This window comes from Lygodium microphyllum, chromosome 25 (genome assembly GCF_053477565.2).
Source record: "Lygodium microphyllum isolate KBCC chromosome 25, Lygodium_microphyllum_v1.1.10, whole genome shotgun sequence".
Classification (NCBI taxonomy): domain Eukaryota; kingdom Viridiplantae; phylum Streptophyta; class Polypodiopsida; order Schizaeales; family Lygodiaceae; genus Lygodium; species Lygodium microphyllum.
Genome location: NC_141159.1, coordinates 82,670,061 through 82,687,223, shown reverse-complemented (window position 1 = coordinate 82,687,223; position 17,163 = coordinate 82,670,061).

The window sequence follows — 17,163 nt, the reverse complement described above, 5'->3', positions numbered from 1 at the left end:
CCCATTCCCATAAGCTTTTTCAAAAAGCTCCATTCCCGCAAGCTTCCTCGTAAAAGCCCCATTCCCACAAGCCCTCCTATAAGCCCAAATCTCACAAGCCTTGGTATTTTCAAAGATCCGCATTTCGGTGAAGGTATCTCCTACATACGAGGGGGGAAAGGATAAGATCTTGAGGCTACTTACCAAGGCTGGAGGAAATTCACCGATCAAGGGTAAAGGCAAACCAAAAGTCTGTAATCACACCTACAATGGCTCCCAAGAAGTCACAAGGCGCACCTGCAGGAGGTTTTTCTCCTAACATTCACGTGGACATCTCCCTGATCCCACAAGCCCAAGTTTTACGATTTTGATTCTACGCAAAAGTAATGCATTAAGTATGATAACTTTCATGAAATAGGATGCACCTATGCATGTTCAAATTCACCTAGCCTAGTTAAAATGCAATTGAGAAAAAATTGCCTATTTGATTGATTACTAGAATTAGTTCATGACATGTAGTTGGGTTATTTACATTTTCAATATATTGAACGCAAATTGTCTATCCATCTTACGACCTTAGTAGCATGTTGCCTTGTCATGAATTTCAAAGTGACGAGCCTAGAACACCTATTGCCTATCATTATAAGGTTGAAATTATTAGGTGTACTTTTGACTAGATATGGGAAGAATAAGCGTATGTCACATTTTTAGGAAAAATCTTCATTGTAATGGTTAATGGGAAAAAGTTGTTAACACCTGTAGGATGTTATCCGAAAAGTAATTGCAGAGTATGAAAAATGAATCTATGGATTTGCATGTGGCATGTGCTTACAAGATGGAATAAGCCAACACTAGTCCTACTATATTCACTTTGCATGAACTTCATTTAACTACGTTGTAGTTAGGAAAGGGTTGCATGTTGCATATTCGTCGTGCGTAAAATTCATTCATCAAGAGTTGCATTTAGGGAAAGGTTGCATGGTTTATTAAAGCATAAAATTCTAAAGCTTAAAAAAAGAGTTGTAGGTAGGATTCTTGAATGTAAGTCCTAGTAGGTTCTATGAAAGTTATTCTACAAATTATTCATGCGTTTTGATTTTAACAAGAAAGGTTAGGGTTATTGTGAATCTAGTGGTACGTAGAAGTAATGAATCACGTGTTTACGTGTATTGTAACATGTTGCAACTAGTTTTCTCCTTTAGATCAAGTTTATCATCTCTAGGAATGGCTCGTCCTTGTCGCAAGATAAGTAGATCGAATTATCTAAATCACCTAACCCGCAAGGGATTCATATAGGCATGATTCAGTCGATACGATAAATACCCCAAGTGCTAACTAGGGTTTAGCTCGTTAAGGATTCGGCCTAGTTTCGCACTTGTTGCCAAGTCGAAAATGATGCCAGGAGGCATATTCCACGGTGGATTCCGTGCCACGGTGGATTCCGTGAGGTTTTACGATGGATTCCGTAAACTTTGATGACCGGGGCTCATACACAAAGTGGATTCTTTGTGCGAAAAGTTGATGGGGACGCCTGTCCTTTTCGGGCGTTTCATTAATTTAGTGTGTACATGGGTGATTCCGCAAAATGCATATTAAATTAATAAACGTTTATGAGTTTAGAGTGCGCACTCGTAATAAATTAAGGTTAGGATTTATTTCTAACCAGTTGATTTATTTATGTAGCTGAAGACTGCTAGGTATTCACTTTTGTCGGTTTAATTGTATTATTTTACTAACGATTGTGAATGCTTCAGTTGATGTGTAGAGATAGCAGCAATGGCGGAGGAAAGCATTGGAGTCTAGCGAGTATTCGATCTATGGATTATATTTTGATAGGTGCCACGCCTATATTTTGTCATGTCTATTGAGGCATCGATTATTTATTATTATTTTGTATGCGCCTATGCGCACGGATATGTTATTTCTATTTGGACATTGTGTTGGGCGTGCCAGACTCTTTGGGCACCGTCCATTAGCTTTATTTCTATTTTTGTAAAAGCAAAATCAAAAGCTAAAAGCTTGATATATTTTTATAAATTGGGCTATTATTGAGCATGAAGAAGAAATATACATAAAATACATGCTTTGTGAAGCGCTCACACAAGGCGTGGGGGGAGGTTGCACCCAATTGGTCTCTTTCTCTTGTCGTTCATGCTTTTTACCTTGTAACTTGTGCAAAAAGTAGAGTTCATTGTTCTTGGGGACCTTCTGGTATTCACTACGTGAGCATACAGCGACCGATCTGCGCACCAGTGGTATCAGAGCGGAGCTGAGATCAAGAGTTTCCAATCGCTACCCATCTCGTGCGAAGGCGGAGCTCCTGGAATGATTGGGCTCTACGGTCAATCTCATCGTGAACCATCTATACAAGCAGACTTCTGGTAATCAAGAACCCTTGTTTCTGTCTCATCAGATTGCGAAGGACCGGGCTGTATAGGCGGAGGACCACTCCTTCATCTCCACCATCAAGTCGTGGGCAAACAGTGAGAAAACTCCATATCTTATCTCTTCAAAAGTTTAATACTAAAGCTTATAAGCTTTAAATAAGTTGAATAGCTTCATAATTTGTCATCGAGGTCTCAGAGGGGCCTTCGATTTTTTCGCGCGGCGAAAAAAAACGGCCCCCCCCACGAATCTGCGCCGTTTTTTGCCATAAGCCCCCCCCACTAAGCTTAAGCAATTAAGCTTAATCAAACTAAGCTTACTCCTGCAAGTCATCTCTGGTCAACAACTCCAGGTCCCACACCAAAGAAAATCAAGTTTTGCAAGTAATCTGTGATCAAGTTCTGCAAGTTCATTAAGTCAGCTAAGTTCTACAAGTCTGCAACTCTGCAAGTCACATAAGTCTGCAACTCTGCAAGTCAGACTAGTCAACTGGAGTCAGAACTGACTTGTGCTCAAAACTCCTAGAAGGACTGTTCCTGTGCAGAAACTCCGACCATTTTCAGCATACGAAGAAGGAAAAATCGCAGAATTTCTGAAGATTGAGAAAGAAATACCCAAAAACACATAAGCCTTGTAACCCCGAACTTGAGCTACGCTCATCCCGCTAACTTGATTTTGAGTGAGAAAGGTCTTTTGAGTTTTACAGGATGACGGAACCATATATGGATGATCTTATTGGCTGAAGAGGACCTACCTGAACCTACGATGGAGCAAAAGCTGGACTTAATCATGATGCAATTGGAAGAAGAACGAAGGGCTAGGCAAGCATTGCAAGCGCAACTGGCAAATTTACAAAGAGCGTCTACCGACAAAGAAGAACCTCAAGCTGAAGATTTGATTCAACGTACCATCGACGCCACTCTTGAAGCTCAAACCATCCGCAAGGAATCAAAGATAAGTAAACGAAGTTTCAAATTCCGTACTTTCAATGGCATACGAGAAGGAAAGACTATTCTAGCATTCATTAGTCAGTTTGACGACTATTTCCATGAGGAAACCTATGCAGAAAAAGATAAAATCAAGTGTGTTACTAATCATTTGGTAGATAGAGCATCACTTTGGTGGACTGTAGTACGCAAGTGTTGAGATATCGAGCTCCACTCGTGATATGCCAGGGTGACCGTTGTGCATTTATGTCACCGACGTGTCAGTTGCAAATGCGGTTGGTACACCGCCCATGAATAATAGCTAGACGACAGCTATCCTTATCTACTCTAGTTCGTGGCTCAGTTAGTATGCCACCTTAGTTAGTTGTCTTTGGTTTGAGACCCATATATAGGGTTCTTCTATTTCTTTGTATGAGAGTTCTTTTGGCTTACACAACTAAGAAGAGGAAAATTGTTTTCAGCCTCCATCTTTGTGTGTATTCCCCCATTGTGCAAGCAAGAAAGCTACAAGTGAGACTCCTTCCTTCTCTCCCACAATCTTGACATGGTATCAGAGCCTTGTTCGTGGTAAGGAGCTCAAGAAAGCAAGCCAAGCTCGCGGTGTTCTGGTAAGAGGAGCAGTGTTGCTTTCATTTTCTGTTGTGGGAGCAGATCTCTGCAGGTAGCACAGCCAAAAATTGCAAGAGTGCATTGTCTCAGGTTGAGACGCCCTTCGCGATGAAGCAAGAGGGCAGTATATGCTGCAGGATGGCGCTTTAGCCCTTGGTTGCCCTGTTTTTTTTATTCGAGGCCATTTCGGGGCCTGTTTTGGAGGCGAAACTTTTTCGCATGCACTCAGGAAAAGTCCCAGTTTTTTGTTGTGCGACCACTGTTCTACAGGTCAGTGAAAATTTACTGTAGAAATTGCATCGTATGCCTGTGTGCAGGGACATTGGGAGTTACAGAATCATCCTTGTTGCCTGTTGATGCAAAATCGTCACTAGGAAGTGAGTGTATGGTCAAATACCACTTTTGTCAATTTTGCAGATTTGCCCTTGTGAGACTGAAGCTGTGCTTTTTGCAGTGACAGAATTTTTTGTAGTGTTCTGTAATGGCGTCTGATTCTCTTTCACAGATTGCCATTGAAAAGCTTGACAAGAACAACTTCCAAGCATGGAAGTTTAGAATGACGAATTTCCTTATGGGAAAAGGATATTGGGAATTCGTTGCAGGAAATGAAGAAGAACCAATTCTTCCTGATGTTCCCAATCAATAGCAAATGCAGCCATTAAAGGATGGCATGAGAGAGCCATTTCGGGGCCTGTTTTGGAGGCGGAAGTTTTCTGCACGCACTCAGGAAAAGGCCCAGTTTTATGCTGTGCGACCACTGTTCTACAGGTCGGTGAAAAGTTACTGTAGAAATTGCATCGTATGCTTGTGTGCAGAGACATTGGGAGTTACAGAATCATCATTGTTGCCTGTTGATGCAAAATCGTCACTAGGAAGTGACTGTGTGGTCAAATACCAGTTTCGTCAGTTTTGCAGATTAGCCCTTGTGAGACTGAAGCTGTGTTCTTTGCAGTGACAGAACTTTTTGCAGTGTTCTGTAATGGCGTCTGATTCTCTCTCACAGATTGTCACTGAAAAGCTTGACAAGAACAACTTCCAAGCATGGAAGTTTAGAATGACGAATTTCCTTATGGGAAAAGGATATTGGGAATTTGTTGCAGGAAATGAAGAAGAACCAGTTCTTCCTTATGTTTCCAATTAACAGCAAATGCAGGCATTTAAAGCATGGCATGAGAGAGCCAGGAAAGTTATGTATTGGCTGTCTATCAGTATTTCAGACTCTATGATTGTGCATATTCAGGATGCAAGTACGCCAAAGGAGGCATGGGATACTTTGTAAAAAATGTATAGCACAAATACTCAAGCCAGGAAAATACAGCTCAAGCAAGAGTTGCATAATGTGCAAAGAGAAAATATGAGCATCAATGACTACCACATGAAGGTGAAGAAGATTGCAGATGCACTTGCTTCCATTGGGTCGCCAGTGGAAGATGATGATTTAGTTTCTGTGAACTTGAATGGTCTAGGAAAGGATTATGCACAGTTCCGAACATCCATTTCCGTCCATGAAAGATTTCCTGATTTTGAGGAGTTGATTGCTCTTCTAATTTCTGAGGAGCAGAGAAATGGTGGTGCATCTTCTTCTGGAGGAACTTCAAAAGAAGCTGTCTTCTACTCAAATGCTGGAAGAGGTAGAGGCAGAGGTAGAGGAGGCCGATTTGGAGGCCGTGGTAGAAATCAGAATATGCAGCAAACTCAGGAAAACTAGTCCTATGGAGGAGGACGTGGTAACTCTAGAGGCAGGGGGAGCCAAAGAGGTCGTGGTGGATGGCAAAGAGGCCAAAATGCAAACAACAATGTTGAATGCTACTACTGTGGTAAAATGGGTCATATGGCTAAAGACTGCTATAAAAAGCAGAATGACATCATGAATGGAAAACTGCAACAAGGGAATTATGCATCTTCTAGTAGACAGGGTGATGACAGAAATGAGCATTTGTTTATGGTGCAGCACATGAACAATTCTGTGACAAGTGCAGAAGAAAGCAATGATGTATGGTATGTTGACTCAGGTGCATCAAACCACATGATAGGTCATGCAAAATGGATGGAGGATGCAAGGAAAATGGAAAAACCAGGATTTGTGGAGACTGGTGATGATACTGCACATCCTATTGTGCAGATTGGAAAAATTCATTTGTCTATGCAGGATGGGAAAAAGAAATACCTGTTCGATGTATTTCATGTCCCGAATATCACCAAGAATCTAGTTTCTGTTGGTCAAATGGTTGAACAGGGCTTGCAGGTCAGATTTAATCCTCATGGATGCTTTGTTGAGGATATGAAAAATAAAGGTCGCTTAATAGCAAAAGGAAAGACGAAGGGCAGAATGTTTACGTTGTATGCATACATGTCTGAATTGAGTGCAACAATGTTTGCACATGGGACCGGTGTAGTTGCAGATATTGATATCTGGCATAAACGCATTGGTCATGTTAATGTACAGCGACTTAAATCAATGCAGGCCCAAAATATTGTTGCAGGATTGCCCAAATTCAAGGTTGCAGAAATGCATAAGATATGTGAAGCCTGTCAATTTGGAAAACAGGCAAGGAAACCATTTCCTAGACATGTTCAAGAGAGTAAGAAGCCATTGGAATTAATCCACTCTGATGTGTGGACTACTAAAGCTGCATCTCTTGGAGGCTATCATTATTTTGTCACTTTTATTGATGACTATAGCAGAAAAGTTTGGGTGTATTTTATGAAAAAGAAAAGTGAAGTTTTTGGGCATTTCAAAACTCTTAAAGCTATGGTTGAAAAAGAAAAAGGTTTGCAAATAAAATGCCTAAGGTCAGATGGAGGGGGAGAGTACCTCTCAAATGAGTTTGCAAGGTTCCTGCAGGAGCGTGGCATAAAGCAGCAATATTCATGTAGTCATACCCCACAACAAAATGGAATTGCAGAAAGGAAAAATAGGCATATTGGAGAGGTTTCTCGTGCCATGCTCAATGAAAAAGACTTGCCAGATTTTTACTGGGCTGAAGCAGTTGCTACAGCAGTCTACATAATGAACAGGACTCCCACTGTAGCAATACATGGGATAACTCCAGAGGAGAGGTATACTGGTAGGAAACCAGATATTTCTCATTTGAAAATTTTTGGTTGCATTGCCTATGTACATGTGCCAGATGAGTTGAGATCCAAGTTGGATCCAAAAGCTGCGAAGTGCATCTTTATTGGTTACTCTCTGCAGCAAAAAGGGTATAGATGCTATAACCCTTCTACTCGTAAGTTTACAGTGAGCAGAGATGCTGTCTTTGATGAGATGAGTAGCTGGTATAAACCAGTAAATGTGATTGATGATGTAGATGAAAAAAACAGTAATGCTGCACAGAATTCACAACAGCAGTCACAAAATATTAGTGGACCTGGAGCGTCCTTTAGCAGTGGTTCACATTCTTCGCCATGGACAGGCAGATTGAGATCAAGAGAATCTTCTCAAGGCAGTGCAAATAGTGGTATGCAGGTGTCACGAAAAGGAAAAGAGAAGGTAGATCAGCCCATGTTTGATGTGAATGCAGGTCACTCTTATGTGGATGGTGAATCCAGTGGCTCAGAACAGAGCATTGATGATGAGTTGGGTATTCCTTCTATTATTACACCTGGAGTAAGGAAGACCAGGGATGTTTTGAGAGCACCTGGGAGTTAACCTACTTTGCGCAGGTCAACCAGAGTTAGGTATCCTGTGGATAGGCTGAAATATGATGGATTTACAGCCATTCACTATGCATATATGGTCAAAGTGATACATGAACCAGAACCCACTTCTTTTGAGCAAGCCATGGGAAAAGAAAAATGGGAGAAAGCCATGGATGAAGAAATGGATGCCTTGGAAGCAATGCTACATGGGAATTGGTACCTTTGCCTAAAGGTAAGAATGCAATTGGCTGTAAGTGGGTTTATAAGGTGAAGCATAATACAGATGGTTCTGTGAACAGATACAAGGCAAGATTAGTAGTCAAGGGGTATGCACAAACATATGGCATTGACTATGAAGAAACATTCAGTCCGGTTGCAAGGTGGCAACCGTAAGAGCAGTCATTGCTATGGCTGCATCAAAGGAATGGTCTTTACATCAGATGGATGTAAAGAATGCCTTCTTGCATGGTGATTTGCAAGAAGAGGTATATATGGAGCAGCCACCACGTTATGTGCATGTTGTTCATCCTGAGTTTGTTTGCAGGTTGAAGAAAGCCTTGTATGGCTTGAAGCAAGCACCTAGAGCATGGTTTGACAAGATAGGATAGTATCTTGTCACTATTGGCTTTCAGATTTCCAAGGCAGATTTCTCACTTTATGTGAGAAAAACAGAGAAAGATATTATGCTACTTGTCATTTATGTTGATGATTTGATTATGACAGGTGACAGTGACGAAGATATCCTTCATGTGAAAATGCTATTGAAGCAAAAGTTTGAGATGAAGGATTTGGGAGAGCTGCGTTATTTCTTGGGCATTGAGGTGATTAGATCACCAAGTGGGATACAGCTCTTGCAGAGGCAGTATGGATTGGACATGCTGTCCAAATATGGGATGACAGGCTGTAAGCCTATTTCAGTTCCTTTGGAGCAGAATGTGAAGCTGAGCGCAGATGCAGGTGAGCTTCTGGAAGACCCTACTATGTATAGACGCATAGTAGGAAGCTTGATTTATATGACTATTACCAGGCCAGATTTAAGCTATGCTGTTGGATTGGTAAGTCAGTTTATGCAGGCTCCAAGGAAACCACATTTGGATGTGGCTAGACGCATACTCAGGTATGTGAAGTCCACATTGCAGTATGGACTATTTTATGAGACTGGGGTTCAGATACAGTTGTATGGATACACTGATGCTGATTGGGCTAGTAGTATTTCTGATAGATGATCTACCAGTGGATATGTGTTCTCTTTTGGGAGTGCTGCAGTCACTTGGAGCAGCAAGAAACAGCCTACAGTTGCCTTGTCGAGCACAGAGGCTGAGTATAGGGGCGCAGCAATGGCTGCATGTGAGGTAGCTTGGTTGTATAAGCTACTTTATGATATGCATCAGCCTACAGATGGGCTAGTTGTCATTTATTGTGACAATATGAGTAGTATACACTTGGCAAATAACCCAGTCTATCATGCTAGAACAAAGCACATTGAGGTGCATTATCACTATGTGCGAGAGAGGGTTTTACTAGGTCTTATTGATCTAGTTTATGTCAGGACAGAGGATCAGGTAGCTGACATATTCACGAAGGCATTGGGCGCAGAGAAGCTGCGTAAGTTCAGAGACCTGCTTGGTGTGCAGGAATTGGGATTGAGCTCGAGGGGGAGTGTTAAGATATCGAGCTCCACTCGTGATATGCCAGGGTGACTGTTGTGCATTTATGTCACCGACGTGTCAGTTGCAAATGCAGTTGGTACACCGCCCATGAATAATAGCTAGATGACAGCTATCCTTATCTACTCTAGTTCGTGGCTCAGTTAGTATGCCACCTTAGTTAGTTGTCTTTGGTTTGAGACCCATATATAGGGTTCTTCTATTTCTTTGTATGAGAGTTCTTTTGGCTTACACAACTAAGAAGAGGAAAACTGTTTTCAGCCTCCACCTTTGTGTGTATTCCCCCATTGTGCAAGCAAGAAAGCTACAAGTGAGACTCCTTCCTTCTCTCCCACAATCTTGACAGCAAGAGCATAGAATGTCCTGCTACTTGGGAAGATTTCAAGAAGAAGTTCATGCAGAATTTCCTTCCACCGCAATTTCATGAGAAGGCTATTAAGCAATGGGATCTACTCCAGCAACGGGATCGTGAGCCTATACCTCAGTATACAGAGCGTTTTTGGAATGCACTCCTCCAGCTACGCATGCTTGAAGACGTACCAGAGGCGGCACATAAGCGGAAGTATATGTCTAGACTTCTTGGGCATTACTACGCTGAAGTTAACATGTTCAAGCCTGCTACCCTTGAAGATGCCATTTCACTAGCTCACGACACTGAAGATAAGCTACGCGGTAGAGACAGACGACCACAGCAATTCCAAGCCAATGGTAATTATGGATCTAAACAATTCAATTCCAACTTTAGAAGATTTAATCCAGGACGTTTCTCTTCATCATCTTTCCGCAAGAATTGGGCTAAACCACCTGCATTACCATCCAATGTCAATCCAAATCCTAAGCCTATTCCACAGCCAAATCCAAATGTACCTAGACTTCCCGCCATTGCAAATAATGTAACCAAAGCCAAGCCAATAGTATGCTATAAATGCCACCAGCTTGGACATCTAGCAGCAAATTGTCATTCAAAGAAGCCACCAGCTCATATCAACTATCTTGGAGCCATGGATGAAGACGAACATGAGGATATGCCTGATTTCACTGAAGATGAGGACGACACTACTACTACTTCCGATACTTTACCAGGTATGCCTACTCCACATTCATTATTGACTATGAAATGTTTGGTGCATGGAAAGGAAAATACTATTTTGCATGATGACGGTAGTACTCATGATTTTATTTTAGCAAAATTGGTAAAAGAATTGAAATTACAGACTGTACCTACGCATTATCGCATAAAAACTGCATTTTTAGGCACTAGGTATAATGGTACACAGGAAATGCAAGACTTAGAGATTCAAATTGGCCAATACACTGAAAGAAGAAATTTTTTAGTTGTTCCATTACAGTCGAGTGACATTATTTTAGGTATGCCTTGGCGACACCAGCATAACCCAGATATAGATTATTCCACACACATAATGAATATTAATTTTCAAGGAAAATCTATTACATTATATGGTATGCATGCATCTAATGTTTTTCCACTGCTTTCGCATACTCAAGCTAAACGTGCATTACGCAAGAGTAGTAAATCCTATCTCATTTGGGTGAATGAATTGCAAGTAAAAGAAAATCATATGCACCCTAGGCATAAAGAATTTCTTGCATATTTTACGGATTGTTTTGCAAAAGACCTACCATCAGGTTTACCTCCTTCACGTCCAGAAGACCATAAGATAGATTTGATCCCTGGCACACAACCACCTTGCAAAGCACCATATAGGCATAACCAGATAGAGCAAAAAGAAATCCAGAGTCAAGTTGAGGAATTACTAAACAGAGGATTGATTAGACCTAGCAGTTCTCCATTCGATACACCTGTATTGTTAGTCAAGAAAAAGAATAATACCTATCGTATGTGCATTGACTATCGAGCTTTAAATAAGATCACTGTAAAGAATAGATACCCTATTCCTAGAGTTGATGACCTTACGGACAAACTGCAAGGATCTTCTATATTTAGTAAAATTGACCTTAAGTCTGGTTATCATCAGGTGAGGCTAGATAAGTCTGACATATTCAAGATTGCATTCAGAACACACTTTGGTCATTACGAATTTTTGGTCATGCCATTTGGATTGACTAATGCACCTGCTACCTTTAGTAGAATGATGAACCGTATCTTTTTAAAATATCAGTATTGTGTAATTGTTTTCTTTGATGATATTTTGGTGTTTAGTCAAAATGAGAAAGAACATTATGAGCATTTGTCATTGGTTTTTCAGTTATTGAAAGAAAATCAACTATATGCAAATCCTGAAAAGAGTGAATTCTTTAAAACAGAAATTGAGTATTTAGGTCATATTGTATCATCTGATGGAATTAAAGTTGATCCTAAGAAAATTGATGCAATATTGAATTGGCCTGTTCCTAAAAACGTGCATGAGTTACGCTCATTCCTTGGTCTTGCTAGTTTCTATAGGAAGTTTGTACGTAATTTTTCATTACTTGCTTTACCATTAACCAAACTTCTGAAGAAAGGAATTGTTTATCAATGGACAGAAAATCAACAGAAATCCTTTGATTTACTAAAACATGCATTAACCCATGCCCCTGTTCTACAGTTGCCTGACTTTAATAGACCATTCTTTCTAGTAGTGACCGATGCTAGTGGATCAGGAATAGGAGCCATACTTATGCAAGACAATTAAGACAGTGGAAACACTACTTAATGGGTTCAGAATTTATGATAAAGACCGATCAGCAAAGTATTAGACATTTACTTAGCCAACCTCAAATCTCTGACCGTCATATCAAATGGGATTCCTTTATTCAAAGTTTTCATCCTATCATTCAATACCAACCTGGAAAAGAAAATGTAGTGGCTGATGCATTGAGTAGAAGACCTGCCATTCATAATATTTCTGTCATATCTTTTGATTATTTGATTGCTATGAAAGATACATATCACCAGGATATTACTTTTCATTCTGATTGGAATAAATTAGTTCAAAATAATTTCATTCCTATTGATTCATTGTCATATAATGATGGATTTATGTTTTATGAAAAGAGATTGTGTGTTACAATTCCATTCCGATCTTTTGTTTTGAATGAAATTCATTGTCCCCCATACTAAGGTCATAGAGGTATCATATCTACCTTACGTATGTTAACTGAAGATTTTTATTGGCCGCATATGGATGCTGATGTATGTAACTTTGTTTCTGAATGTTTGATTTGTCAAAGAGTTAAGAGACATCATGGTAAACAGTATGGATTACTTATGCCTTTGTCTATTCCATCTAAACCTTGGGAACAAATTTCTATGGATTTCATTACTGGTTTACCAAATACTAAATCTAACCATGATATGATTTGGACAGTTGTAGATAGATTTAGTAAACAAGCATATTTCATCCCATGTAAGAAAACTTTAACAACATCACAAGCAGCACAATTGTTTTTGAAAACTGTTTTTACTAACCATGGATTGCCAAAAGCTATCATTTCAGATCGTGATTCTAGATTTTGTAACAATTTTTGGATTACCCTGTTTGCTAACCTAGGCACAAAGATTGATTTCTCATCTGCATTTCATCCAGAAACTAATGGACAAACAAAAGCCACAAATAGCACAATTCTAGATCTTTTACGTGCATATACTATCTCTAAACCTCAGACAACATGGGACACTCATTTGCATTTATTACAGTTTGCATATAACAATACCCCACACACATCTACAAAGAAAGCACCGTTTGAAGTGATGTATGCATATAGACTATCTACACCTGTTGCATCTTTGTCTAATAGAATTCAAAGTACTGATGATATTGCTAGTATGCATAATAGTATATTTGATGAAGTTAAAGATATGATTGCTAAAGCCCATCAATCATATACCAAACAAGCCAACAAGAAAAGACAAGCCATGAATTTCAAAGTTGATGATTATGTTTGGCTGAGAATAGAAAAACGTAGACTGCAAAGTGTAGATAGACATCCAGTTGTCAAATTAGCACCTAGATTCTATGGACCATTTAGAATCATTCATAAAATTAATGATAATGCATTCAAATTAGAATTACCATCTCATTGGAAAATTCACAATACATTTCACATTAGTTTATTGAGACCATTTAGAGGCCAATTACCTGTACATCCTGTTTATGAAAACCCACCTTTATTAGAGGAAGAGACTAAAATACTTGAACCAAAAGCTATCATAGACACTGACTTTATGACCACTAGAACTGGCTGAAGGTATTCTAGATATCTAGTTAAATTTAAGAACCATCCTGTAGAAGAAGCACAATGGATGCATACTAGAGACTTAAATGCTTTCCCCACTCTGTTAGCTCCACGTTGAGCTAATAGCAATTGAGGTTAATTGCTATCCCACCCTGGGGGTATGATGCCAGGAGGCATATTCCACGGTCGATTCCGTGCCATGGTGGATTCCGTGCCACGGTGGATTCCGTGAGGTTTTACGGTGGATTCCGTAAACTTTGATGATCGGGGCTCATACACAAAGTGGATTCTTTGTGCGAGAAGTTGATGGGGACGCCTCTCCTTTTTGGGCGTTTCATTAATTTAGTGTGTACATGGGTGATTCCATAGTGGGTGATTCCGCAAAATGCATATTAAATTAATAAACGTTTATGAGTTTAGAGTGCGCACTCGTAATAAATTAAGGTTAGGATTTATTTCTAACCAGTCGATTTATTTATGTAGCTGAAGACTGCTAGGTATTCACTTTTGTCGGTTTAATTGTATTATTTTACTAACGATTGTGAATGCTTCAGTTGATGTGTAGAGATAGCAGCAGTGGCGGAGGAAAGCATTGGAGTCTAGCGAGTATTCGATCTATGGATTATATTTTGATAGGCGCCACGCCTATATTTTGTCATGTCTATTGAGGCATCGATTATTTATTATTATTTTGTATGCGTCTATGCGCACGGATATGTTATTTCTATCTGGACATTGTGTTGGGCGTGCCAGACTCTTTGGGCACCGTCCATTAGCTTTATTTCTATTTTTGTAAAAGCAAACTCAAAAGCTAAAAGCTTGATATATTTTTGTAAATTGGGCTATTATTGAGCATGAAGAAGAAATATACATAAAATACATGCTTTGTGAAGCGCTCACACAAGGCATAGGGGGAGGTTGCACCCAATTGGTCTCTTGCTCTTGTCGTTCATGCTTTTTACCTTGTAACTTGTGCAAAAACTAGAGTTCATTGTTCTTGGGGACCTTCCGGGATTCACTACGTGAGCATACAATGACCGATCTGCGCACCAGAAAAACCCTCAAACCCAAAGGTCCTACCCACATTCACGGAATGTTGGGTCAATTGGACGCTCATGCAAATAACAATCTAGGGTTTCTACCCTAAGGATCATTCGTTCAAATGCTAAAACTCGGATTGAGTGGAATCCCTAGGACCGAACGTTGTCGGCCCAGTGCAATTAGGATTGGGTTGGGTAAGAAGACACCCTAAACCCTGCTTCTTATCTAAACATAATTCCTTGACCAGAAAACGTCGTTCAAATGGGTGAAATGATCCCTTGGAATAGATGCGACACTTGTGCAACAAGTTGTAACATCGCATGGCCTTGTGGTTTGATCACAAGAGAGTTTTGCCATTCCTTGGAATGAGGTTGGCAGGTTCTTGCACAAGTTTAACTTGCAAGAGGATGGGTAATCATCCTGTTACATCACCTTCCTTGGGGACAATTGCCAAGTTAAGGGAAGATATGTATTTTCTTGGAAGTAAAGGACCTATCAAGTTAGACATGGTCGCCAGGATTTACTGTTAATTTATGAAACCTAAGGTGTTGGTTAAGTTGGGTTAATAGGGTATGGCCCTAACCCAAGGACAAAAGGGTGAACAAACAAACCCTTGGGGGATCTTGCCAAGTCGCAATTGATCCTGGATCAAATGTTGGATGCATTCGGAGAGAAGGATTCACTCCTTAGCAGTTGGCCAAATAAACGACCACTGGTTTGATTATGCTTGTAACAGTTTAGGAGCACTGTTTGCATTGTTTGCTCAAGGAACTAATTGATGGAAAGTTAATTAATGCTTCAGGTTGAAGGCTTGAAGGAGAGGCAGCATCAGTTACCCCCGACTATTTTCCTGATCCTAACCAAGGGGGTTGTTAGCCGCGCAGGGAACGTGGACCGAACCCGCCATGTGAGGTCTCTCCGTTGGGCGCTACTTGGAGCAGGAGGATGCTTGGGTGCCAGGGGGCTCTGGCCGTAAATCCCTTGCCTTCCTGGCCCTGCACAAGAGGCCAACGTGACTCGAGATTGGATCTCGAGGCCCAGATACTAGTCTACGGGTGGAATCTTGGATTAGTAATCCATGTAGAGTGTTGGATAGCCTTCGGGCAGATTATGGATAGCCTTCGGGCAGAATATGGATTAGCCTACGGGCTAGACTTTATGGATTTATTCCAAAGATAAATAAGATAACCTGTTGAAAAGAAACTTGTTTGGCACTTTTTTCCTATGTCAAGTGCTAAGATTACGTGAAGGAACCAGTGTCTAATTGGCTAACTAAGGAAGCTATTTTATGCGTGTCCAACTAATTGTGGTAGGTACTTAGACAACTAAAGCAACCTTGAGGAAAGTGCGGTGGATGTGGCCTTGGGTCTGTTCTACGGATGGGTGGTCCCGGTTGGCCGGGAACTTTTCTCAATCGAAATGGACAGCAAGGAGCTCTTCTCAAAGGAAATGAACAGCAAGGGCGCTGACCTAGAGTTTAGGTTACAAGAATCCCGATTTATGCTTTTTTAGGGAAACGGAATGGGACTATGCATTATGGGCAGCAGAGAGGTTGATCCTTGCATCCCTCTCCTTTCCCATTCTCCTTGAACCAAGTGTGGCATGAATCCACTTCGAGCCTGACGTTTTTGCGTAAAGTAGTTCGCCTAGGGTTCAATGCTAGCTGTCGTTTAGGAAAGTGACCATTAGGGGAAAACCTGATTCAGGTCGGTCCTAAGTGAGAACTACCGGAATACTTCCGCTACATGGCAGATGCGGGAAGTCCTAGATCGCAAACCCCGTAACATTCCATGGGAGTGTTGGGCGGAGCTTCTAGACTCTCTTCCCGATGGACTGCTAAGACATGTCCTGAAAGGAAATAGGTGGATACGTTACAAGAAGAGGCAGGATGGAAAATGACTAAAAGCGCAAGGGCGGCCTCTAAAATCACGTCAAAGGAAAAAGCACATTTTTAAACACAAGGCACCCCTAAAACTATTAAAAAAGAGCACTAGTCTCCCTCTGTGCAAATGTAAAAGGTAGGTGAGCACAAGTAAGAAAGAAGGCAAATAGAAGGTACACAGAAGGAAATGGAAAAAGGACCTTGCCACAACATTGGGTCATGTAAAAAAGGGGATAAGGGGATGACTGCCCAAAATGAAATTAGGGTTTTGTATATAAAGCTGAAAAGTGAATGAAGAGCTCATTCTTTGGTGCATGGTAAAGTGGACTCTTCTTCTTCTTCTCTCCTTCTATTCTCTTGCTTGCTTGCTTGTGAGTGCTTGAGGGAGGGAATGTGAGTGAGTAAGGGAGTGAGTGTGTGAGGGTGAGGGATCTTGGAGGTGAAGCCCTCCACTATCTCCTCTCTTCTTCTTTTCTTTTCTTTTCTTCTCTTCTCTTCTCTTCTCTTCTCTTCTCTTCTCTTCTCTTCTCGTGCATGGCTATGGAGAATAGAGCTTGGAGGAAGAGACTTGAGGATTCTACGACCTGTTTTCCCTTTTTAATCCTTGGTGCCCTTTGAGTTTCAATTTCAGTATCCCTTTCTCTGGCTCTCTTATTAGCTAGAACATATGCATTTTTCCCATCATCAGACATGCTAGTTTGGATTAGATTCATACCCGATGTGCCTTCACCAGGTCTTCTTTCCAAATGTTGCCTAGCTGGTTCAAGTGGCCTTTGTTCCTATTGAGGTTTAGCATCTTGCCTAGCATTACGCT